General features: G+C 37.3%; 1 long non-coding RNA gene across 1 annotated transcript; it reads right to left on the reverse strand.

Annotated features, from left to right (window-relative positions):
• Positions 1 to 1,548: 1,548 nt before the first annotated feature.
• On the reverse strand, positions 1,549 to 26,500 carry LOC132494788 (uncharacterized). Its single transcript, XR_009533155.1, has 3 exons — positions 26,410 to 26,500; positions 14,547 to 14,629; positions 1,549 to 1,658 (listed from the first exon to the last, which is right to left on the reverse strand). It is a non-coding gene; the product is annotated as an uncharacterized LOC132494788 (long non-coding RNA).
• Between the last annotated feature and the right edge of the window lie 1,391 nt (positions 26,501 to 27,891).

Consider the following 27,891-nt stretch of genomic DNA (forward strand, 5'->3'; position numbering starts at 1 on the left):
TAGAACTGTTATTGTATGTATTCTGCTATGACAAGAGTTTGGAATTTTCATCTCCTTTTTCCCACATTGATGCACAGACCTGCCCAATCCTGGTGACTAAACATGCTAGGGTTGCCAGATTTAGCAAATAAAAATACAGGACACCCTGTTAAATTAGAATATCAGATAAATAACAAATAAATTTTAGTGTAAATATGTCCCATGCATTATTTGGGACACATGCTAAAAAATCACTTGTTTGTGTGATACTCAAACTTAACAGTGTCTTTTGTGTTATCTGCCAACCCTAAGCATAATGGGATTTTCTAATAGACCTGAGGAAGAGGGTTAGCTGTCAGAGTTAAGGGTACTAGGACCAGATGCCCCACTAAGAAACATGAAACACAGCACTTAAGGGCTATAGTTACCATTGGTGAGACTGGATTCGATACCAATACACGAGATAGTAGAGCTGGTGGGGGTGGGCGGCAGAGGCAGGAAGAAGAACAGAAAAGATGGAGAGATCGACATATATACAATAATATGTATAAAATAGATAACTAACAAGAACCTGCTGTATAAAAAATAAATAAATTAAATTAAAATTTAAAAAATAAAATAAAATGATAAGGAAGGTTTTGCCATGGTCAAAAAAAAAAAAAAAAAGAAAGAAAAATGATGGAGCTTCTGCCCCTCTGTGCTCATGCTCAGGAAGGTGACCTCACGCAACATTCCAGGGACCTGTGTGGGGTTGGTGCTGAGGTCCTGGGAGCAGCGGCCAAGAGACTCACCTGGGAATTCTGGCCTTGGACAGTAGAGTGATTCCAGACCTTACCTTTCAGGTGGAAAGTTTAGCTCTTGCAGCTAGATGGAGCTAGGGCAGGCTGAATGGTCTGATGTACAAATAATATCACATTTTAAATTCAGCAAAGGATTATTATTATTCTCACATCATGCTTGATATTTCACCAGTATAAAATCAGGGTCAAAAACACTGGCTTTCTAGTCACACTGACCTGAGTTTTAATCCTGGCTCCACCCTCTAGCCGTAAGATTTTGATCAAGTTGTGTGAACTCCCTGAATTCTGTAAAATAAAGGTAATATCACTATTTCACAGGGATGCTGGGAGGATCAAATAAGTCATTTCTAAATTCTTGACACGGTGTCTGTCATAGAGTAAAATCTCAGTAAAGAGCATCTACATGCCATTATAAACTTTTCTGAAGGTCAAATTCTTAATCTGAACTGAATATACACAAGAAGCCCTGTTCTAGTCGTGGACTTAATGGTATTCATTGACAATCTCTGATGAAAAATCCATAGCAAGTGTTAAGATTGGCCCTTAATTATTATCATCCTAATAGGGTAAAGAAACCATTAGAGTCCAGTGATTAAACTTTCTATTACTTAAGTTATAACCCCATAAATACTGATGAGAAAAAACTTCTCTGATTAACTAAATGCATGAGCTCCAACCAAAGAAAATCCTTCGACTCAATATAGGTATTTGTATTGACCAAAATGAGCTATTTCATTGATTCTTCAATCACATATGTCCAAATGTGAGCACTGCCCGCCCATGTTATTGTCACTCTCCAGACGCTTCTTGGATTCTGATCGTCAGCACACGTAGAACAGTGGTTCTCATCTTCGCTGATCTGAAGCATCATCTGGAAGGCTTAAACAAAAGAAAAGAAAAAAACATTTTTCAATTATTTAATTCTTTAAAAAATTTTTTAATTCTTTAATTCAGACCAATTTAATTAGAATCTTGGGGTAAGGCATGAACACCACTATGTTTTAAAACCTTTCTAACTGGTTGTAACAAGAAGCCAGTTTGAAAATATTAGGTAGAGGAAAGAACATGAGTTTTTGAGCCACACCAACTTAGGTTCAAACCCAGGTCTCTGTGTTTATTAGCTGTGTTGCCTTGTACAATTTACTAGTTTCTCACAGCATCTGTCCTCTTAATGAGAAAAAATGGAAACACTTAATCTCTTAAGGATACATGAAGTTACTACAAAAATGATTGTTACCATCTAAGGTTTGTATAGAAAAAGATGGTCTTATTTAGATATCTCCAGCCAACCAGAGCATTTCTTTCCTTCCATTCACAAAGACTGGCAAATTATAGGGATTCAGCTGGGAATTTGGGCCTTGGACAGCAAAGCAATTACCTTTCAGATCCTTAGCTTTCAGGTGGAAAGTTTAGCTCCTGTGGCTAGATGGAACTAGGGCAGGTTGAGTGGCATGATGTACAAATGTTCTCACATTTTAAACTTCAATGAGGGATTATTATTATTCTCATATCAGGTTTGATATTTCACCAGTATAAAAGCAGGATCAAAAACAAAACATCAAAATAGTTATGTAAGAGATACAAAGCATGAGGATGATTTGATTTCCTGTTTCTGAATTGAAGATGAAGACTACATGGCAAGGAATGTGGGCATCCTATAGGAGCTAAGGGTGGTTCTGGCTGATAGCAAGCAAGGGAATAGGACTTCAGGCCTACCATAGCAAGAAGCCATGTGGCTGACAGGATCTTGGTGCTCTGGTCAGATGTCAGGCCTGAGCCTCTGAGGTGGGAGAGCCAAGTTCAGGACATTTGTCCACCAGAGACCTCCCGGCACCACATAATATCAAATGGCAAAAGCTCTCCCAGACATCTCCATCTCAACGCTAAGACCCAGCTCCACTCAAAGACCAGCAAGCTACAGTGCTGGACACCCTATGCCAAACAACTAGCAAGACAGGAACACAACCCCACCCATTAGCAGAGAGGCTTCCCCAAATCATAAGTTCACAGACACCCCAAAACACACCATCAGATGCAGTCCTTCCCACCAGAAAGACAAGATACAACTTCATCCATCAGAATACAGGCACCAGTCCCCTCCACCAGGAAGCCTACACAACCCACTGAACCAACCTTACCCACTGGAGGCAGATGCCAAAAGCAACGGGAATTATGAACCTGCCACCTGCGAAAAGGAGACCCCAAGCACAATAAGTTAAGCAAAATGAGATGACAGAGAAATACACAGCAAATGAAGGAGCAAGGTAAAAACCCACCAGACCAAACAAATGAAGAGGAAATAGGCCATCTACCTGAAAAAGTATTCAGAGTAATGATAGTAAAGATGATCCAAAATCTTGGAAATACAATGGAGAAAATACAAGAAACATTTAACAAGGACCTAGAAGAACTAAAAAGCAAACAAACAATGATGAACAACACAATACATGAAATTTAAAATTCTCTAGAAGGAATGAATAGCAGAATAACTGAGGCAGAAGAAAGGATAAGTGACCTGGAAGATAAAATATTGGAAATAACTGCCACAGAGCAGAATAAAGAAAAGGAATGAAAAGAATTGAGGACAGTCTCAGAGACTTCTGGGACAACATTAAATGCAGTAACATTCAAATTATAGGGGTCCCAGAGAAGAAGAGAAAAAGAAAGGGGCTGAGAAAATATTTGAATAGATTAAAGTTGAAAACTTCCCGAATATGGGAAAGGAAATAGTCAATCAAGTCCAAGAAGCACAGAGTCCCATACAGGAAATATACAAGGAGAAACATGCCAAGAAACATATTAATCAAACTATCAAAAATTAAATACAAAGAAAAAATATTAAAAGCAACAAGGGAAAAGCAACAAATAATATACAAGAGAATCCCCATAAGGTTAACAGCTGATTTTTCAACAGAAACTCTGCAAGCCAGAAGGGAGTGGCAGGACATATTTAAAGTGATGAAGGAGAAAAACCTGCAACCAAGATTACTCCACCCAGCAAGGATCTCATTCAGATTTGACAGAGAAATTAAACCCTTACAAACAAGTAAAGGCTAAGAGAATTCAGCACTACCAAACCAGCTTTACAGCAAATGCTAGAGGAATTTCTCTAGGCAGGAAACACAAGAGAAGGAAAAGACCTAGAAAAACAAACACAAAACAATTAAGAAAATGGTAATAGGAACATACATATCAACAATCACCTTAAATGTAAATGGATTAAATGCTGCAACCAAAAGACATAGACTGGCTGAATGGATACAAAAACAAGACCCATATATATGCTGTCTACAAGAGACCCACTTCAGACCTAGGGACACATACAGACTGAAAGTGAGGGGATGGAAAAAGATATTCCATGCAAATGGAAATCAAAAGAAAGCTGGAGTAGCAATTCTCATATCAGACAAAATAGACTTTAAAATAAAGACTATTAGAAGAGACAAAGAAGGACACTACATAATGATAAAGGGATCAATCCAAGAAGAAGATATAACAATTGTAAATATTTATGCACCCAACATAGGAGCACCTCAATACATGAGGCAAATGCTAACACTCATAAAATGGAAATTGACAGTAACAATAGGGGACTTTAACACCCCACTTTCACCAATGGAGAGATCATCCAAAATGAAAATAAATAAGGAAACACAAGCTTTAAATGATACATTAAACAAGATGGACTTAATTGATATTTATAGGACATTCCATCCAAAAACAACAGAATACACTTTCTTCTCAAGTGCTCATGCAACATTCTCCAGAATAGATCATATCTTGGGTCACAAATCAAGCCTTGGTAAATTTAAGATAATTGAAATCGTATCAGGTGACTTTTCTGACCACAATGCTATGAGACTATATATCAATTACAGGAAAAAAATCTGCAAATAATACACACACATAGAGGCTAAACAATACACTACTAAATAACCAAGAGATCACAGCAGAAGTCAAAGAGGAAATCAAAAAATACCTAGAAACAAATGACAATGAAAACACGACGTATATGTGTAGTTATTATAATTCTTCAGTATTTGTCTTTCTTGACTTTCATTTTTTATTGTGTGCTTGGAATCTGGTTTTGGCTGTAAAAAATTTTTATATTTGTAATATATATATTTTGCTTTGTTATCCTGGCACTTTCCAGAACAATCTCTGAAACCTGGACCTGAAGAGCTAAATATTTTGATAACAAAATTTTAATAAAGGAAATTTAAATTTGTTTCACCACACTATTATTATTACCTCCTTATCCTCCCTGCCTTTGGAATTGCCACAGAAGAATTTCTGTTGTGCCATGCTTTCTGAAGAGCTTCCACTTTCTTCTCTTAATCCCAAATTTCCAGATTTGGAGATTGATTCTCATACTTACTATTTTATTTCATGGTATTCTCCCTTGCTAAAATTACTGTATAATATAGGTTTATTTTTAAATTTGTTATCAATTTTGTTGTCAGAATATGTTTACAATTCTCCTTGTAGCCCTTGAGGTTCTGGTGACAAACAAAATTGTCACATAATCAGGGTTAGAAATCCTATTTCCAACTGTCTTAAAGATAAATGGATGTAATGGTTGTAAACGGATTTGATAGACAAAAATCTTAGAAACTAGTACTATAATATAAATTATAAATAATACAGTTAAAATATAATTTCCCCTTTTATCAAATATAACCATATTTATGGTAAAACTATTATTAATCAAGTAACATGAGATGTAGCACAAATTATTATACCAAGTCATTTTGATAATTTCCAAATCTTTTATTGGTTTTCAAAACTTAGTGTTATCTTTCGATTCATTTGGCTTTCATGGCTTTGTTGGTGTGTTTGACATGGCTGTCACTAGCTAAATAGAAACCTCATCTAAGCCATAATTTAACATAAAAAAGTGCATCAAACTCCTCCATTGGCTTCTCCATTAAGCAGATTGCCATTAAGTGTCAAAGAGAAGAGAATTTTCTTAATATTAAGGATATTGCCCATGGGACTGAGTCTTACCGCCTTAAATTTTTTCTCATTTTAGGTATGTTTTTATAATATTTTTAAAAGAAACAGTTAATGTTTCATTGATTATTATTATTTTAATGCATTGATTTGTAAGCTTTCCAAAAAGTTGTTTTCCTATTTTGGCAGATAAAGATTTTGCCAAGAATTAGGAATATAATTCCCGATTGTAAAGATCCTCTCATATCAAACCCACTTTTTAAAAATCCATTAAATATCTCATGACTGTGTCTTGCTCAGTTTTTTTAAATAAAATGTTTAATTTGGAATAATTTTTGATTTGCAGGATAGTTGCAATGATAGTACAGAAGTTCTCATATACTCTTCACCCAGTTTACCTTAATGTTAACTTTTTACATAACCATTGTTTGTTTGTCAAAAACAAGAAATTAACGTTGGTAAAACACTATTTACTAAACTATAGACTTTATTTGGATTTCACCAGTAAAACTCAAGTCCCCACCACTACCAATTCCATATCCCTCAATAAAGGTAACTACTATTATTAGTTCAGTTTTTGTGCATATTATATACATATAGATAGACCTACAGAAATACAGAGTTTTGTTTTTGTTTTATGGTTGTGTTGTTTGATTTTTTTTCCCACAAAAACGTTATCGTGTTCTTCAAGTTTTCTTCACTCGAAGACATGTTATTGTGATTTTCCCTGGTAATATTTCTTGCTTTGATGTCTATCTGATATCAATATAGGCACGTTAACTTCCTCTTGATTAGAGTTAGCATGATATAACTTGTTTCATCATTTTATTTTTAACTTATCTATACAATAACTTTATATGTAAAGCAGTTTCCTTTAGTTGTGTCTTGTTTTAATATGCAATCTGACAATCTCTGTCTTTAATTGGGGTGTTCAGACCATTTATATTTAATGCAATTATTGATAGAGTTGCATTTAAATCTATAAACTTGCCAGTTACTAGTCTCATCTGCTTTTTATTCCTTTGTCCATCTTTTTCTGCCTTCTACTGGATTTTTTTTATTATTCAATTTGATTTACATTCTATGCTTATAAACGATACTTCTTTTTCAATTTTTCTGGTGGTTGCTGTAAGGCTTACAATATACATTTTTAACTTGTCACAGTTTATCTTTAAATGATATTACACCACTTCCAGTATAATATTAGAGCCTTAAGCAGCATACACCCTTTTTCTCCTTTCCATTCTTCATGCTATTTTTGTCATATATTTCAATTCTACATAAATCATAACTTCATAATAAATTGTTACTCTTTTTGCTTTAGACTAGGTGTCAGCAAACTATGACGTGTAAGCCAGTCACATTTTTCTGTAAATAAATTGTTATGATATTACTGCCCACTCATTCATTTACACATTGCCCATGTCTGCTTTCATGCTATAGCATCAGACTTGAATAGTTACAACAGAGACCGTTATGGCCTTCAAGTCTAAAGTATTTACTGTCTGGTCCTTTAAGAAAAAGTTTGCTAACTCCTATCTTAGACAATTATCTTTTAAGTTGATTAAAATTAAGAAGAAATGTTTTTTATATTTGCTCTTATTTTTACCCTTTTTTATCCTTTACTTTTTTTTAACACTTTACTTCTTTATGTAGATCTAAATTTTTTATTGAAGTATAGTTGATTTACAATATTATATTAGTTTCAGGTGTACAGCATAGTGATTCAGTATTTTTTACAGATTATACTCTATTAAAATTTATTACAAGATAATGGCTATAATTCCATGTGCTATACAATATATCCTTGTTGCTTATCTATCGTGTACACAGTAGTTTGTATCTCTTAATCTCATACCCCTATCTTGACCCTCTCCCCTTTCCTCTCCCTACTGGTAACCAATAGTTTGTTTTCTATATGTGTGAGTCTGTTTCTGTTTTGCTATATACATTTGTTTGTTTTTCCACATATGAGTGATATCATATAGCGTTTTTCTTTATCTGACATTTCACTAAGCATTATATTCTCTAGGTCCACCATGTTGCTGCAAATGGCAGAATTTCATTCTTTTTTATGGCTGAGTAATATCCCAGCCATATATATATATATATATATATATATATATATATATATATATATATATATATATATATATTGCATCTGCTTCATCCATTCATCTGTTGATGAACACTTGGGTTGTTTCCATATCTTGGCAACTATAAATAATACTGCTATGATCATTGAGGTGCATGTATCTTTCCCAATTAGTGTTTTCATTTTTTCCAGATGTATCCCCAGGAGTGGAGTTGCTGAATCATACGTCAGTTCTGTTTTTAGATTTTTGAGGAAGCTCCATATTGTTTTCTACAGTGACTGCACCAACTTAAATTCCCACTAACAATATACAAGGGTTCCCTTTTCTCCACATCCTCACTGACATTTGTTATTTGTAGATTTTTTGATTATAATCATTCTGACAGGTGTGAGGTGATATCTCATTATTGTTTTGATTTGTATTTCTCTAATAATTAGCAATGTTAAGCATCTTTTCATGTACCTGTTGGCCATCTGTATGTCTTCTTTGGAATCCATTCAGGTCTTCTACCCATTTTTTTATTGGTTTTTTTTTATATTGAGTTATATGAACTGTTTATATATTTTGGATATTAACTCCTTGTCAGTCATATCATTTGCAAATATTTCTCCCATTCCATAGGTTGTCTTTTTGTTTTGTTGATAGTTTCCTTTGCTGTGTAAAAGAATTTACATTTAATTAGGTCCCATTTGTTTATTTTTGCTTTTATTTATTTTGCCTTAGGAGACAGATCCAAAAAAACTATTGCTATGATTTATGTCAGAGGGTTCTGCCTATGTTCTCGTCTAGGATTTTTTTTTAATCCTTTGCTTTTTTTAACACTTTACTTCTTATGTAGATCTAAAATTTTTTAATCTTTACTTCTTTAAGTCAATACAACATCCTATCTGGTACTGTGTAATTTTCATTCTACCTAAAGAACTTCCTGTAACATTTCTTGTACTAAAAGACTACTGACAATGAATGTTCTTAGTTTTTGCTTATCTGAAAAAAATCTTTATCTGACTTTCATTTTTGAAAGATATTTTTGCTGGCTATAGAATTGTGGATAGGATTTTTTTTTCTCTTCAGCCCTTCAAAGATGTTCCTCCATTGTCTTCTAACTTGTAAAGTCTTTGACAAGAAGTCTGCTGTAATTCTTTGCTCCTCTGTGTGTAATTTTTCTTTTTTCTCTGTTTTCCTGCAATATTTTTTCCTTTATCTTTGATTTTCAGCAGTTTGACTGATGTTTCTAGAGGTGTATGTGTACTTGTGTTTATCTTTGGGTTCTTAGATCTGTGATTTGTTGTCTTTTTATTAATTTTGGAAAATTCTGGATTATTATATCTACAAATATTTCTGTTTCCCAGTTCTCTGTTTTTTCTTCTGGAACTCAAATTACATTTATGTTAGACTATTTGATATTCTACTTGAGTTTTTGGATAATCTTATCTCTTTTTTTCACAATTTTATCTCTTTGTTTTTCATCTTGGATAATTTTTATTGGCTTATCTTCAGATTCAATGATACTTTCCACAGCAGTGTCCAATCTGATTTTAAACTCATTAAAGGAATTCTTCATCTCTAATATCATGTTTTTTTATTTCATTTAACTTTTTTTTTTTGCATCTCCCTCCCTCCCACCCTCCCTATCCCACCCCTCCAGGCGGTCACAAAACACCGAGCTGATCTCCCTGCGCTATGCAGCTGCTTCCCACTATCTATCTACCTTACGTTTGATACTATATATATGTCCATGCCTCTCTTTCGCTTTGTCACAGCTTACCCTTCCCCCTCCCCATATCCTCAAGTCCAAGTAAGTATCCTCAAGTAAAAAGACAGTAGAGACTGAGGTAAATAGTATTTATGTCTGAAAATGTCCACATCTCATTCTGTGCTAGACTCTAATGTAAGAGTTGAGTCACTAAAGCAAACAATTGAGCTCTTTTGGGTTTTATTCTGACCATTGCTACTATGAGTTTACTGCAGGCTTCAAATTCCTCCCACAGGCTGCTGTTACCTTGGGCTTAGTGTGAGGTCCTTAGGGCTGGAGGGCTTTTCTCAGTGTTCCTATTCCACCCTTAGCTTTTAGCAGTCTTTGCCATGTCTGCACCACAGAATAGGGTCCTTCTGCACATTCTTGCCTCTCTCCAGTAGACTACTGCTGCATGTTACTCAGTACCAGGTTCAGAGTAGGGTCAGTGGGGAAATTTTAGGTGTTGCTGTTCCAGCCTCTGTATTAAGGCCAGTCAGCCTAGGCTTTTGGGGGAATATTGAGCCAAACTCTGTCTTGTATATATGGTGTGTCTTGAGAAGCAGAGAGTTTCCTGCCCTTCCCTAGCAGTAGAAGACTTCTGCTTTGTATTGGTTCAGAATCCTAGGTCCAAGAGGTTGGTTTTCTTTTTTTTTTTTTTTTTCCTCTTTACTATGTCAGAGGCAAGAGACATTTTCTTTTACCTTTTTCCCAGAAGCAATGGCTCTTTAGCTGGTTACTCAGGTTGGGAAAAAGAGTATCCTTCCCCACCCCTAGAAGCAGATGTGTTTTATTTCTCTCTGTCCCCCAGAGGCTTTGGAGTCAAGAGTTTTTGCTGCTTAAATCCAGTGACTTAAGGCTTTTGCTTCATGTGAAGGAAGGGTACAGGAAAATGGGTGGTGTTTCATGGCTGGGTTCCCCAACAGCAACCAATCACATGCTGCAAATTTATGCCACTGAGGAGGGCTTTCTCTAGCCTCTTCTTCTATCCCCCAGTCTTTCTCATGAGCTCACAGAGAAGGCTTGTGGAGAAGAACTTGAAACTGAATATGAGCTCCCTTTTGTCTGGGGCTTTCATGTATTCTAATTTGATACGTTGATGCACACTTGCCTTTAAAAATTAGTAAAAATTTTTGCTGATTTCTTCTAATCCACTTCTACGGAGGCTACCTTTTCTGCCCACGCTCTGCCAAGGTGAAACAATTCATGTGTATTCATGTGTGCTGCCTCTGAGACTTCAGCCCTCAGATAGCTTCAAGAAAATTTATGACTGTATAGACAGTTTGACCTTCTTAGGTTTTTATTCATTGTTAGAATGGAAGTGAAATTTTCTTGTGACTTTTACATTCTAAATGAAAGCAACACTCTTGTCTTTGCGAATTTGGTAGAACATTCATATATATATATATATATATATATATATATATATATATATATATATATATATATATATATATAAAATTCTTTTTAACAGTGGCATTGAATTCTACAGTGGGGTGTATCATGGCCTAAAAAAATGTATCCCAAATGGTTCAAATAGAGAGATTTTAATGAAGGACTATTCAAAGAGGTATAGACAAGTTTAGGGGAACAAGCAACTTCCTTGATGATTCTAGTATTTGTATGTGTTCCTTAATCCCTAGATGTATGTGGAAGTGGAAACATCATAAACATAAAGCAAGTGAGCCTGCTGTTGATTGGATTTCTTTTATTTCAAGGCAGTTGTGTTAGGGTTCTCTAGAGAAACAGAACCAATAGGATATGTACATATATAGAGATTTATTTTAAAGAATTGGCTCACACATTTATGGAGGCTGGCAAATCCTAAAATCTGCAGGGTGAATTGGCAAGCTGGAAACCAAGGAGAGCTTATGGTTTTGTTCTAGCATGAGTCCAAAGTCCTGAGAACCAGGGGAACCAATAGTGTAGTTTTAATACAAAGGCTGGTAGACTCAAAACCCAGAGAGCAAATGTTTCAGAGCAAAGGCAGAAAAAAAGGCCAGTGTCCCAGTTTTAAGGCAGTCAGGCAGGAATAATTCTCTCTTGCATGGGGTCAACCTTTTTATTCTATTTAGGTCTTCTACTGATTGGATGAAGCCCATCCATATTAGAGAGGGCAATCTGCTTTACTCAGTCTAGTGATTTAAATGTTAATCTCATCCAAAAACATCCTCATAGCAAAACTCAGAATAATGTTTGATCCAATATCTGGGCACCCTATGGACCAGTCAAGTTGACACATACAATTAACCATTACAGCAGGGAATAGGCCATCTGCTTATTTCAATTTATGAGGCACTTTATCTTTGAGGATTGTCATTCTTTCTAATTAAGAGCTGATGGTGATGTCCTTTTTGGGTAATATGGACATGGGTGCGTGTGTGTGTGTGTGTGTGTGTAATACATGGTATATATGCACACATACATAGCTACATATCTTTTTTACAGGAAACACAAGATCTTTGGACCAGAGAACAAACCATTTATTATTCACTGAGCATTTAGCTGTGAGCTTCAGTCAACATGGAGCAACTCAATGAGGGCTTGATGTCACTCTGTACATGCAATAGGATTGCACCATAGGAGAGGAACCCTCAAGTTTTGAAACTCAGAGCTTTTATCGGTTGCTCACACATCTGTTTATTCTCCTTTCTAGAAAGGGAGAAAGACCTTCACTCTGGAATGTAAACAAAATCTTCTATGGAGGGGAGAGGGAAAGGTGTCTACCTTTTCTCCACTACCCTGGAATGCAAGCAAATGGTGCCAGTGGAGATAAGTCTATACCTTCTCCAGAACAAAACACTGTATCTAACTTTCAAGGCACATTTTCCTTTCAAACTTTAAATGCAATGATTTTCTTTTCTGATCTCCTCAGAGTGATTATTAATTATTAAGATTTCATTTCAGTTGGCAAAATAATCTACTGTAAGGTGCCAGAGATCTTTATAAATCACAAATAAAGATAATTTTTCTCTTTAGTTGTTTTTCCTAATCCTTTTCCCCACTGATGAGCAAGAAATGTAGATGGCCTTAGAAGTTTACCTCCTCCTTTATTTCAGTAGTTTAGCTGAGAGCTGGCTTAGCTGGACTAAACCAGTATTCAGAGGGTTAGCAAAGCCTTTGGTTGATGTCAACACTCTTGGTAGGCAGGGTGTTCCCAGGGTCCAACGTGCATACTCCTGAGGGCTTCTTGTCCCTAGAGGTCCCTTGATATATTTATTGCAGCTTAGAAAAATTAGATGTCCCCAACCCTTCCTAGGCTAACCTACAAATAAGTACTAGGGTATGGGGTGGGACTCATTTTTGTTCTTGGAAAGCTCTCTGACTGTTGGTCAAAGCAGGCCCCACTTTAATGGGACCTTTTCCATGGTGGAGACAGAATATTCCTGCCAGGAATGTGCTGTGAAATAATTGAGGGGTTGGGGGATTGTATGCACTTTGCTACTTCTCTGTTTTTAAGTTTTTTCTCCCCATCAATATAATTTTATATCTATGCTGTGTATTGCTAGTATAACCATTACCAGTCTACATGACAGTAAACAGTGCAGATCTTATATTTTGAAAGCCAGAGACAAGATCCTTTCTTTAATCTTTTTTGCCAGGACCTATTTCCAAGAGGCAGTTTCCTTGTGATCAGACAGCCTATATTCATTCTCTTCAGGTTGAAACTGCCTCGTTCCATTTATCCTAATTGGAAGTAATGAAATTACTGTTCTCTCTGATATTCTTATTGAAATACTTTGTCATTTAGCTTTCATCAGTTTTTAGAAGGTTTTGTGAGTGATATTTCATCCTTCTGACTGCCTAGTTTAATGGGATATGATTTTAAGTATAAAGTTTTTCTTCCTCGTGATTATAATTTTTGGCTATCTAGAGGAAATGTAGAAAACTGAAACACAAATCCCTGTATCATATCTCAGACTTGGTATTCTCTACAACAGAAAATATACTTAAAATGCTAATGTGCTCACCAAGCAGGTGGTGTTTAATAACACTAAGAAATGTCACGATAATCATGTCTGCCCAGTGGAAAAGAGGAAGGTCTGTTTTTCATCTTATATCCCAAACTGGAAGCTACTTTTCTGTGAAGAGGGTTTATATGATTTTTCCACAGTGACAACCAGAGAAAAGGGACTAACTTAGGTTTAGTGCACCAAGACAACCTGCCCAGGACCACAAAAAACTTAGAGCAGCAGAATAGGTATTGCCAGAAACACAGAGTCTGTCAAATAGAAAGAGAGGCTAGAACCAAATCCCAGGAGCAAATGTGCAGACACATTTGCAGTATATGTGAAGAAAGCCTAGCCATTTTAGCAGTAAGCTTCAGCTTAGGGGAGCACATAGAATAATATTCCTCTTGGGTCCCTAGCACCTAGTACAGTGACTGGGACATGGTAAGTGCTTAATAAATGCCAGTTGAATAAATAAATGAATGAATGACTAAACCTGAACACATGGCCCAAGAGTGCCAGGCTCACTGTATTGACTCTTCAAGAGAGATTATTCCAGACTTTTTACCTCTCTTAGGCTACATGTTCGGTAGTCTCATTCTCAGTGATGTGGTAAATTTCACCATTCACCTACTCTTCCAAGTGGAACTAACCCATCATTGATTTCTCACTACTAGCCCAGGACCCAAAGTAGAAAGAACCTGGATTGCTAGCATTGTTCTAGGAAGGCTGCAGAGAGTACTGGCAGACCAGTTGGTTGGGGTGAGTTAACACAACTAAGTGATTCATGAGTAAGGCAGGAGGAACAGTCTGGACCCTGGCTATGCATCTATTTCTGTGGTAGGACCATTCTGAGACTTTAACACTCTCTTAACAGATCATTCTCAAAGAAGGGACACTGACTATTGTTCCTGCATCCCTTCTAGGGATGTAAAAACCTTACCTGCCTCTGTCCTTACCTTGGCCTATCTATCTCAACTCACCTCATTCTTACAATATTTAAGTCAATTGTTTCCCCAGCAGTCATAGAACTCACCTACTACAGTCAGTCCAGGTTGTTTCCACGTGGACTCTTTAGAGAAACTGATTCCTGTCCGGTTCCATTAAGACTAGAAATTGCTAAAAAACAAAACAAAACAAAAAAAAAAACAATAAAACAGATAGCAAATGAGAGTGGTGATCCAGAGGAGGGAAAATCACTGAGAGTTTGGGTGGTCAGGGAAGGCTTCATAGAAGTGATGGCCTCCACCGGGTCTTGCAGGGGGAAGGGGTGTTGGTAGGAAGAAGAAGGGTATTCAAGCCATGGAAATGGTGGGGGCAAAGGCAGGATGAGGAAGGTTGTCTTCTGAGGACAACCAGCAGACCACTGGACAGAAGATGTAGATGTGGGGCAAGGATAGTGAGTGATAAGGTAGAAAAGGTTAAGAGTGTGCAGCTCAAAAAGGGCTTCAAATTTCAGGCTAAAAGGTGAGACTTTATCTGTGAGCTAGAACATGAAATTTTCAGGTGAGTTTCACAACTAAACCAACTTCTTTGGCAAAAAGAACAGAATATGGTTAATGCATTTAGAAAAAAATAATCCCACCATCTTACCATAGCCTACAAGACCCTACATCTTCTGCCTACCTCCCCAGTTCCCTCTCTCCCCAAGGAAGGCAGTCAGTTGATAGCCTCTTCCACAGAACTCCCAACAGCTGGAATAACAAATCCTTTACTGAAGGGCAATCAGGATGGGGTATCACATGTGGGATGGGATCACACTGTCTACTGCACACATCAGCTTCAGGACAGTGTTTGCCTTGGGCTGTGGGAAAAAGGGATGGAAGGATGTGGAACATTAGCTGGATCTTAAAAAAAATGTTTTAAAGACTAGAAGGTGATCTGAAGCAATGCTAACATCTTTTATATTTACAGATTGACTTATTGGTGTCCATTGTATTATTTTCTCTACTTTTCAATATGCTTGTATACGTGGAATATTTTATAATTACAAATTTTTTAGCATTCAGTCAAACACATTTTGATCATATTTCTAAGTAGAAACTATTAGTGAGTGAGCAAAATGATTCACTCTTATAATTAATATCACAGCTACTTTTAAGGAATAAATATTCTTACCAGTTTTGACTTTTTTTAAAGGATGTACCAGGAAATCAGAGTAGTTGTTTCCAACCTTGAGTTTCATATGACTGGCATCTCTTTCCCCACAAATATTCCATGCTCCCCTGGGTGGAGCTGTATACCTATGATGAAAAAGGGCTGCTATAGGCTGAATGTTTGTGTTCCCCGCATATTCATATGTTGAAGCTCAAATCCCCAGTGTGATGGTATTTAGAGGTGGGAACTTTGAGAGGTAAGTAGGTTTAGATGAGGTCATGATGGTGGGGCCCCTGAAGGGATTGGTGCCCTTATAAGAAGAGGAAGACAGAGAGATCTCTCTCTTTCCATGTGAACACAAATAAGAGGTTGTGTGCACACAAGGAGACAACTATCTGCAAGCCTGGAAGCAGGTCCTCACCTGGAACAGGATCTGCCAGTACCTCAATCCTGGACTTCCCATTCTCCAAAACTAGGAGAAATAAAAGTTTGTTGTTTGTCACCCTGTCTATGGCATTTTGTTATAGCAACCCAAGCAGTCTAAGACAAGGGCATTGGGGTAGAGTGGGAAAGAGGAAACACTACTTTCTTTCTCTCTCTTTTAGACACACACTATGCCTTCTGCTTTTTTTTTTTTTTTTTTTTTTTTTTTTGCGGTACACGGGCCTCTCACTGTTGTGGCCTCTCCTGTTGCAGAGCACAGGCTCCGGACGCGCGGGCTCAGCAGCCATGGCTCACGGGCCCAGCCGCTCCGTGGAATGTGGGATCTTCCCAGACCGGGGCACGAACCCGTGTCCCCTGCATCGGCAGGCGGACTCTCAACCACTGCGCCACCAGGGAAGCCCTGTCTTCTGCTTTTTCAGTTTAAAAACCTCTTCCCTCCTCCCTGCCATCAGCCTTCTTCTTTCTTGTTCTCTTTTTTCTTCCTTCCCAATACCCATTTCTCTTGCCCTGCCCCAAACTGTGGTGATAAGTAGGTACGTTTAAGACAGGGAGGCAGGGAATACTTTGGTATTTATTCTCCCCCAACCGCCAGTACTGCCAGAAACACTGACTGTTTTCTCAGCTTACTCTCTTGTCTTAATAACCAGATTTTACTTGTCATCTTTTTTTGCCAGTTCTTAAGTTACACAGTAGGTACATTGAGTCCTCTTATATCATGCTTACTTGTGAGCTCCTTTGGTAACCACATAATTATCTTGGGGAATAATCTGTAGTTCTTAAAATGGGCCATAACAACCTGGTGTAACAGGTCATCCTTAAACTTGAGTTAAGGTTCCAGCATTAGGAAAGAGTAATATTTGGCTCTTGAGGATGCCAAGTATTTCACATACTCATTCCTGTTCATCATTGTCAGGTATTGTTGACACACGGAGTTCATAATATTGTACAATAGAGCCTAGTACAGGGCCTTGAGCAAAAGACAATGAATTCTGACAGCTTTTAAAGAGTGACTTACAAGCTACAATCTCTTAGGAGAAGGCAGAATCCTAAAATACTTTTCTTTCCAAGTAAGTCCACAATGATTATCCCAAGTATCATAATTATATCATTAATTTATGATGATGCCACTTTTAAGTCAAGTAGAGTCTCATAAATTCCACCTTAATTTGTAGGTGTAGTGTGTGTGGAGGGAGAGGGTGGTGGATGAGGAAAACATGAACAAATCTGCTGAAAAAAAAAACTCAACCAGCACAGGTGAGAATAGAATTAAATCCCATGTTTACTTTTAAAAAGGTCATTAAACCCTCATTTGAGACTAGTTGGAAATTAGTTAATTCTGCCAGCAGTTAAAGGCTTAAAGCCTAAAGCCATTTTATTTAACAGTTCAAATTAAGATGGGAGATGAGAACAAGGAGGAGGGTTTAAATACCTCCCAAGTAGATTGTGCTCTGTGTGTGTGTGTGTCTGTGTGTGTTGGGGGGTGGAGAAGGTAGTAGTTGACATGCAAGATGTTTATTTTATAATTTACAAGGTTGTGAAGACTTTTGAATCACTAATTGGGAGTCCAGGCATTAAATGTGGGCTTCAGTGGGATAGGGCTTAGCAGGATAGGAGATTCAGTTCATTGATGGGCCAGTAATTCAGGGTGTAAGAGCTGGACGTTTTCAAGCAAGACTGGGTCCTTCAAGCCCTGGATGATCATGAAATCCTAGAATTCTGTATTCTTTGTGTTATTTGTAACAATGCAGAATCCTAAAATAAAATATCAGAAGTGGAAAGAAATTTGGTGACTGTAGGGTCCAACCTTTTGGTTTTGAATATAAAGAGACCAGGGACAAGAATGGGAACAAACTAACTCAGGATAGTTCTGGTAATTACTGCAAAGTCAGGCGTAGAAACCAAAATTGGTGATTCTCAGGCAAGTGTTCTTTCCAGTGACCCAAGATAGGTACGAGGAGGTTGCTCCTCCTATGCTGCGAGGAGAAACATAGAATCCCAAGTCCATGTTCATGGCACTCCCTCAGTATCCAGCTTTCACTTCATCCCCCTCCTAACACCTGCTTTCTCTCCAAACTGTAAAATGTATGTGCATACAGGAAGTACCAAAATGGAAAAAAAATTCAGAATTTCATCTTAAAATCTAGCTCGAGGCATCTACTTGGATAGACTTTTAATCTCATTATAAAGCTATAACTTGTGATCGAAGTGTATCTTAATGTGGCGTAATAGTCTGATGTGATGAGATAATCTCAATTCACTATAAAACATCTGTGTGTGCTGCATTGTCTGATGCTCTCAAGTATGAATATTGCTTCTCTAGGTAGGATTCTCAGCATCTCAATTTTCTGTCTGGCTTTTAAATTGTGCCTAATTAAAGGATTTCACATTCTTTCATAATATCGCCTCCTCAAGCAGAAATAAAACAATGGAGCCACTTTTTTTTTATGAAAGACATTCTGTTAATATTTGGGTGGGTTATTCTGCCTGAAATGTGTTAATTACATTAATTAGCCTTACTTCAGAGTTGCTGGAATGAATCTGAGCTAGATCACTGTCCTTGGAAAACCTCCCTTTCCTTCTCCTTACCCTTACCCCTCGCCAGTTTCCCACCACAAAGAGACGAGGCTATTGGAAAGCCCTTGGAATTGCCATCACACACATTATTTTTGAGATGAAAGCGTAGACACTAAGAAAAATAATATTCAATAATTTTATTAATCTCATAAAGAATGATGAAGCTCACAGAATAAAAGCTCCTCAGAAAGCACGGACACATAATACAGGATTCTAATCTTAATGAGTCAAGGCCATGTTATTTTTACCCCATGCGTATTCTTTGAGTTGCCTACCTGGAAAAACGAAGAAAAGAAGAACATTCTGTGTGGTGGTAGCCCTAAGCAGGCAGGGCTCAGGGAGCTTCCAATCACCTTTATTGAAGCAGAAAATACTGTGGGCTAAACTCCCTACCCAGACATCACTATTTGTAGAAGCTAAAAAGGACCACAGATTTTTTGTGTGTGTACCCTGGCTGCTGATGGAAAACATTACAAAATCCTGAAAGAATAAAGAACTCTGCTGATGTAAACTCTGTCATCATTTCTAGGGCAGCCATGTCCTATGGACTCTGACAAGGGTCACCTCCTATTAAAGCAGGCAAGGAAAAACAACTGTGATGCCAGGGCTCTATTCAAACTTTGCAATGGTCATTGCCCTCACTCCAGCTCTCAATGAAATGCAGAGATTGTATTTTACCCTCTTGAAGGCTCAGTGAAGCTACCTACCAGGATAGCTTCACTCAGTCTCCTATGTACATGTAAATCATTTGGGGATCCTGTTTTAAAATACAGATTCTGATTCAGTAGGTCGGGGGTAGACCTGCATCTCTAACAAGCTCCCCAAAAGCTGATGCTGTTGGTGCATAGACCATACTTTGAGCAGCAAGGGTCAATGACAATGACTTTTAAAATGTGTTGAGCGGTCTTTCCCTGGCAGTCTAGTGGTTAAGACTTTGCCTTCCAATGCAGGAGGTTCAGGGTCCATCCCTGGTTGGGGAGCTAAGATCCCACATGCCTCACAGCCAAGAAACCAAAACATAAAACAGAATCAATATTGTAACAAATTCAATAAAGACTTTAAAAATGGTCTACGTCAAAAAAATCTTAAAAAAAAACTTAAAAGAATAAATAAAATAAAACGAAATAAAGTAATATGTGTTGATTATGACCCACTGTAAGAAATACATTTCGTATTATACATTATATTTATATATTTTATGCCATAATTTTGTACAAATGCATATTATATATGTGTGAATATAGATATAAACAAAACTGAAACAGCAGCTTCATGGAGCAACTCTTACCTTTACTAGCTGTGATATTTTCTAGACTAATTTTATTTCTGGAGTTATGTTTATTGAGTCAGTAGTTACATGAATCTACATAATGTGATAAAATTGCATAGATCTGTATATATATCCACTCAAATAAGTACATGTATTACTAAGTTTGTAATGTAATTACATGTAATGTAATCTGAATAACTCTGAGGACTGTACCAATGTCAAGTTCCTGGTTTGGATATTGTGCTCTAGTTACGTAAGATGTCAACAGCGAGCAAGGCAGTCAAGGGTGCATGGGGCCTCTCTGTATATTTCTTTGCAACATCCTGTGAATCTACCACAATTTCAAAATAAAAAGTAAAAAATAGTAAATGGATTGGGACCTGCAAAATTGGTTTCAAGGCCACTAATGCATCGGAAGAGTTTGGAAAACTCCAGGATATTGTGAACCTTGATGGGGTGCTTCCCCAGAGCAGCTGCTGTTAAGTGGGTGAGGCTGACCTGGGCCTTGGACTGGGAAGTGAATGTGGCAGTGGTATGAAAGGAATGTGAAGAGGAAGGGAGGAGCCTGGGAAGAGGTTCTCTGAGGGCCTGCTGGGCGGGAGGTGACACAGATAGTGTCTTACAAAGAGTTGGGGGGAGCCCGCAAGGGAAGGAAAATAAGAAACACTCACCACTATCAACTGGCTGCCAAAAATTTATCTACTGACACTTCCAAACTTTCAGAGTGGAGTCCATCCAGAGGACTTGAAGGAGAGCTTTGGGAGGAGGAAATCTGGAGGAGCTTTGGAACATAAAAAGTGGGAAATACTTGGATAAAGGCTAGCCTGGAAAAGGGGTCAGGACTTGGGGGATGGCCATGATTTTTAGCCCCAAATTCAGACTAAGGAATCTAGGAGGCAATTTTATGTATTTAAATTGTTAGGTATTAGAGCCACAGCACCATGCAAACCACAGAATTGTACAACCTCATTTTTCTCAGAGTAATACAAATCACAAGAAAAACATCGAGGAAAGAAAAGCACATTCCTTGGCCAGAGGCTCATGAATGTAGAATGGGTGAGGGGTGTGTCCTCATCAACCACGACTTTACTGTCATAAAGTGCTAAAAATATGCCATACAATTGTTTCAAATTAATACCTACTTGATTTGTTTAAATGTAAGAATGAACTGATACCATTTTCATCAGGTTTCCTTTCTGTCATTCACTTCATTTTTGCTAAGATGCATAGTCCTTTTGTAACTAAATAATTCTAAAGCATTATTTTGCTCTTGTAAATCAACTGCAGGTAAATCAGAGATATCTGCCAAGTCTAACTTAGAAGAGACAAAGGCTTTTTCTGCCTGGTGTAATAATTTATTTCAATTAACATGATGAAACCAACTACAGAGCCATTTTTCACTGAAAATGTTGTGGTGGAGTTCAGGGAGATATTAAAGACATTTCTAGAAGCATAAACAAGCTTACACGTGCACTTAGTTGCCCTAAGGAAAAAGAGAAGATTACAAATTATCTCAGCACACAGATAAGAATGCTCTGTCCGTTTCAACACTTTGGGTGAAATGGGGGATTGTATGTGGCTTATTTACAGTCACTCATTGTATGATCCCAGCACATGTCCCATAAAAACATTCTTTTTATTTGCATTCTTCTTCTTTAACACAGTTGCCTAAGGAAAAGATAAAATAGAGTCTATTGTGGGTTTTAATGAAAATATGGTAGATAGAAAAATATCCATAAGAACAGATATTGCTTCCAGACTAAATGATATTGAATAAAGCTGATATAAGTAAGCGTTAGCAAGAAATTTCTGATATAAGCTTAAGGAGATTTTAAATTTGGTAAATAAGAAATGTAAAAAAGTATCAATCTAATTAAATTGAGTTTGTTTTGTCAGTGAATGTATGTGTTTGTAGAGATGGAATGAGCACTGGCCAGTTGACTTGTAACAAACTGAATAATGAAACAGTTGGAAGGTAAGATGAGCTGTAAAATTAATTGGGGTCCAATATGTTTTGGGCTGCATTTAATTTTCTTGAGGGGAAAAGAGGTCAGGAATGGAATGAAGTCAATGAGAACTGGAATAAGACTCACCAGAAAAAGTGAAAAGCAAAAGGGCCAACACTGAAAGGTCAGTGAATATCCTAGGGACAGGAAATGAACTTTAAACAAAATAGAAGGTGGTATTTCTATCTGTTTGAGAGCTGTTAAAACTGCTATTGAAAAAGGCAACATAAATCACCAGGTGTTGCTTGCCTGGAATATAGTTTGGATATGTATTTAACTTATTAGAAATATCAAGAACATAGATGTTTTGTAGTGGGCCATAAAAGAAATATTGAAACTCACAGCAAAATTGTTGCTATTTACCAAGACTTGCTTCATGTTTTACTATAATATTTTTTCTTGAAAAGCGAAAAAAACAACTCCTAAATCATCTTGCCTAGGAAGTCTTCATTATGTTAAAGACTATTAGTATAAAACTTTACCCATAAGTGTGAAATCAAAGAAGATAATTTCCTTCTTTTGTTAAAAAGCTGCTGCAGGTCAAAATCATTTAGGGTTGACGTCTGACGTGCAGCATTTTATATGGGGAAACCGTGATCACAAGGTTGGTTGATGCTCTCGTGCACCCACTGTCTTAAGCAGTAGCAATGACTGAATAATGCAAATGGTGAATTAGCATCCGAACACTTTCCAAAGTAAAACTAAAGCAAATAATTGCTACTTTGAATTGCCACATTTAAGGGCATCTTTTGATTCTACAAAGACTGGTTTTTAGAAATAAACGTTCATGGGTTTTTTTTGAAGGTTAATAATCATTAAAATTAACAGTTGTTATAAGGGTTTCTCTCCTCAAGGAGGCATATTCATAATTGTGATGTATCGGCGCCCTTGTCTTCTCCTGCTTCCCTGTCTGATGCTGCGAGATTCTGGGAAAGACCATATGATGTAGCAGGATGATGCGGTGGTAACAGACAGTATAAACAGGCTTGTAAAACGCCAACAGGTCGCCAACAAACCCGGTGTTGTGCCTAGAGCTTCCAGTAACACTCGAGTTCTCTCTTCCCCCAACCCAAGCATGCTGTTAAGCTTTTACTCATATATCACTATTGCATGTAAATATTTGGACTGGCCCTTTCTGGCACTATACACCTATGTTATGCTTTTAAAACTGTGACTTGTCCTCTTCCACCCACTTGTGGCAAAAACTGTTTTGCCTACATTTTTTCCCCAGTCACACACATTCTGAAATTTTTTGGCATCGTCACCGAACGACAGTTCGCTCTAATTTGGCTCTGCAGTGGAGTGTTACCGAGGCTTTCTTTCCCCCTCCCTTTAAGTAAAGGAATGAGTTGGAAAATGTGCTATACTTTGCTGTCTTGGCAAGAGAGGAGGAGGGTCAGAAAGGAAGCAGGTATGTTCTTTGCCCAAGCATGTGGCGCTCCTACAGAAAGTTGGAATTCAATGGAAGAGTGGCCTGGTGGCATTCATTATAAAGACATATCCAAAACTCTTCAGAGTTGCTTAAGGCCAGCACTCCAATTGTTGAGGGGACAAAGGGACTTGCTTTGAAGCTATATTTTCTCCACAAAGGTGTTTTTTTTTTTTTTTTTTTTACTTTGACTGTATGTTTATTTGGGGAGAATGATGGGGTTTGTGGATTAGGATTAAAGACCTAATCTCCCCTCCCCACCATCTCCCCTGAAAAATAGACTTCCTTCTGACCCAAATTTAGCCATCACAAAAATCTACTGACGTATTTATAAGGTACTTGAATTATGAAAGTGCAATATGTGTTTACGTGCTATATATGTTTTTTCCCTTTGGTCCTTTGTTAAGCACATGAATGGCAGACAAAAAGAACTTATCTTAAAAAGCAGCAGGGTAGCACTAGCTGGAATGTAATTTTACAAAACCTGGCCATCTTTCAACAAGAGTGGGTGGAATTTTAGCGCTACAAATGTTTGTGTATTATAAAGTATTTGCCATGGTGACAAAGCTGGGAGAAACATCCCATTAGCCACAGACGGGCTACAGATTGTTCTGATTATCCATGTCCAAAACTCAGTCTGGCTACGGCTTTGTGTTATTTTCAGTGTTTATAAGTGCTTGTTTTGTTTTGGTTTTTTTTCTCCCCAACTCACTAACCTACAACTTAGCAAATATGGATGTATGTAGGCATTTCATTTAAAGTTATCTTTAAACATGTTCTTAGGGATTGTTCATATAACCCATGTGTGATTCTGTGTGTGTCATCATTACATTTAGAGTGGATGTGTTTATAGTGTTAAAAATAATAAGCTTTGAAAGAATGAGAGACTTGTGAAAAGCATCCTGCAGCACTTATTAAAAATAAACAGGGTCATGGTGAGAAAATGCGAATAAGAAGCAATGAAGTGTCTACCTAATTTATTTGGAGAGATTTCTGACTATTGATTTCAATTTTTAAAGTTACAGCCTCTATTTTTAAAAATGACTTTTATCTCAAGTACATGGGGAGAAATGTGAATTATAAATAGCCAACAGAAAATATGCCACTGCATGTAAAGAATCCACATTTTTCTTTTCCAAACATTTCCCTGCTAAGAAAAACATAGGAAAAATTTTAATGACTCCTTTTGCCCCTATTTTTGGGGTGAACGTTTATAAGCAAATGGTGTTTTATGTAGTGGAATGAATCGCCATGCAATAAAGCCTAGTATCAGACAGAGAACTGCTTTGAAGTTACTCATGGCTGTGCAAGGTAGAAGGCAAGTAGAATAAGGGGAAAAGGTAGACCTAAAAACAAAAAGCTTTAAGGTCATATAAAGGTTAAAGAAAAATAGGTCACAGTAAATTAATCCTTATCATCCGAGTAGCATTACTGCTAAATTAAACCACACTGGAAGCTGGAACAGTCTGAAAACTTAGTGAAAAGACATGACACAATTAATTCTGCAACTGCAATACCTCAAATTTTTTCTTAGTTTTCTGGGTGACTTTTAGTGGAGGTGACACTGAAGTTTCTTTCTCACATAAACAAGGAAGAAATTCTAATTCGCTTATTTATCATTCAGTCTTTCAGGACAGGCAATGTAGCAGATCATTTCACTAAACAGGACTAAGGAGAAACATTTTAATGAGGAAATAAAATGCCTGTTACAGGTATTTTGAGCAAATAAAGTTTTGCTGACTCCTTCCAAAAATTGTGCTTTCTCAATTCATTTTGAAAAGTACTAATTCAAGTGCACATCTGTGCAAGTTGAATAGTTGTTTGGATAAAATATAATAAGGTTTTCATATTCCCTAAATATGCTCATATTCAGAAGTGCATCTACCAATACATTATTCGATTTTGGAAGAGGAAAATTAAAGAAACTTAGTTTTATAAGGACAAAGGGTTCTAAAGTCTTATTTCTAGGATAGTGAATATGTCTGTATTCAACATTTCTAATAATCCTGTTTCTAAAGTTAGTCTGGTTTGAGGTCTGATTCTAATACCAGTTACATTTGTTCTTGCCAATAAACAAGTTAGTTAAGGTTGGGAATATACATTGAAGACTTCAGCACACATGCGACCCAAGTTCCTAGCTAAACAATTTCTATGGTCAAGGAGCAGAGAGTCAGAATGGGGCATGGGCATCTGGGGCAGTGCTCTAGCTAATATTTGGCCATCATCACTTATTTCTAGCCTACATTTGCTTCAGAGCTTACATTTGGCATTTTCCAAAAGACAATCTGGACCACTGCCTTCTAAACTGCAGCTGAGATGTTCGTTGGGGATTTCTCTATCATATTTTGCTCATGACTAAATAGAACTAGACAGACATAAAAGGCTGAATTCCTGACACATCTTTTGTAATGGGAAATTTTCATATTTAAAGAATGCCCGGCACATATTTGTGTTTCAGTGGCGCCCTACACATCTGTTACTTATTTTGGAGCAGCCGCTATCACATATGCAAAAGTCTTTTGCAGATAAATTACTTCATTTCAATCTAAAATTACATATAAAGGATCTCATTCTTTAGAAGAAAATTCTTTATATGGTTATCACAAAAAAGATCATGTGGGTTCCCCACGAAGGAGTCAGGCATCACACTGCGTGTGCAGAAATGTGCGATCAGTTACTAGAGTCACTGCTATAGTAATTGTATGCATGGAAGGCACAGATGCTCAGCAACATCCATTGACGGTATAGACAAACAAATTTGCCTTACAACTGGGGGCCTAGGATTTACATAGGTTCCTATCTGGAAAAGGCATTGTGTACCCACTTCATCCCATAACTTCTCTCCCAAAGCCTACAGAGTCAGCAGGAAGATACTTGCAAGAAAGCTTCCTCTGCATTTGCATTTTCTGCACACCAGCTTCTTTACCCCTCCTTCCCATTTGGTAAGTAGAACACTATATGCATACCACCCAAAGGACCAGCTTTTCAAATCTGGGAAGTTTTGAAACCTTGGAGGGTACAGCACTAGAGGACCCTACCATCCCTTCTCTCTACTCGCATGAGAAGAGGAGTGACTTACCTGATTGGTGAAACTGGATACAAGACCATAATCCGCATTAGAGACCCAGCCTCTTGATAGCTCCCTGGACCTGACTCCCCACAGACAAACCACATTCTCCTTTTTGCTTCCTGCTGCCTTGTCTGCACTAACCAGAGCAGCTGCTTTGCTTACCACCAGACAAGGTCAGTTTGGGGGAAAGTAAAGCCTGGTGGCCTGAGGTTCAAGCCATATTCTCCAATACATTATTAACAAGAAAGCCTGTTTTTGATTCCTATCTGACCCCTTTTATTTACTTACGTACCTCAAATTCAGAGAGAAGAAGAGGTAAGTTATCTGGGATCTTACAAAAACTGACTCTCCTTTATAGTAATTATCTTACCGTGTTTGTTTGCTTGGCCATGTACCTTCTTGCTAGACTATAAGCAACTTGACAGTGAGACCTATTTCTTTTCATCTTTGTAAACCCTGCCTTAACATAGAGCACAGTATTCAGTTAATGTGGTTTGTATCTACCAACCAATGGCACGAATACCTAATAAAATAGTAATGAAATGATAACCTAGTTTAAAAAGACTTCATTCAAGCAATTACATCACCTGTATTAATAGCTATAAAATCATTATCTGGGGGAAAGTGCCATACTGTTTGACTGATTTAATCTAGTGAATATTAGAAGTACTGAACTGACCTCCCCTCCTGCTACCATCTCTACTAGCTAATTCAAACTATTCTAATTTATAGAATGCTTCACTTTTCAACTAGCCATCACGGAGATTGAGTAAATGATAAGGTATTGAGTATGTAAATATCTCATATATCAGAAATCTCCAGTCTTTTCTTGAAGAATAATAGTTTGTTATTTCCCTAAAGTGTTTTCAACTATTCTGGACCCTAGGACTGAGCTGGGAGCTGCTTCCCTACTTTTGCCCTCACGAAAAGAAGGGAGGCCCCAGGGAGCAAGATGACATGGACCTGTGAAAACTTTCACAATCCTTGTGGAGTTTCCTGAAGTTAGACACACAAGCTTGAAAATGTTCTTCACACAAAATTTGAGTCCTGCTAAACAATTTTCCTATAAGTATATGTGGCTTTAAGTGTGGACCAATTCAAGCAAGTTGTTGTTCTTAGTAATAAGCATTAAATAGTCATAACTGAACTAGAAAACTTAATTTTAGAGTCACTCTAAGACAAACAGGTTCACAGGAAGGGAACCAAACCCACACGGATTATAACATCCAGAGACAGGGCTGAGCAGCTGTGAATGAACAGTTCTCCCTTTTTTGGTTCAGCTACCTGTGAATGAATCCCCATTTTCTATTTTGTTGTTGTTATTGTCGGTGTTCTGAGGGTCTACATAGTTTCTGATCACAGATGGTTATGGTCAAGTCCCTTTATCATTATGCATACCTGTGATGCTCATACTGTCTCTCAGATAATTGGAGTAATTAGCAATTAATTTTTTCTTGCCAAAAGAGACTACTAAATAAACCTAAAAACCCA

Source organism: Mesoplodon densirostris, chromosome 8 (genome assembly GCF_025265405.1).
Source record: "Mesoplodon densirostris isolate mMesDen1 chromosome 8, mMesDen1 primary haplotype, whole genome shotgun sequence".
Lineage (NCBI taxonomy): Eukaryota > Metazoa > Chordata > Mammalia > Artiodactyla > Ziphiidae > Mesoplodon > Mesoplodon densirostris.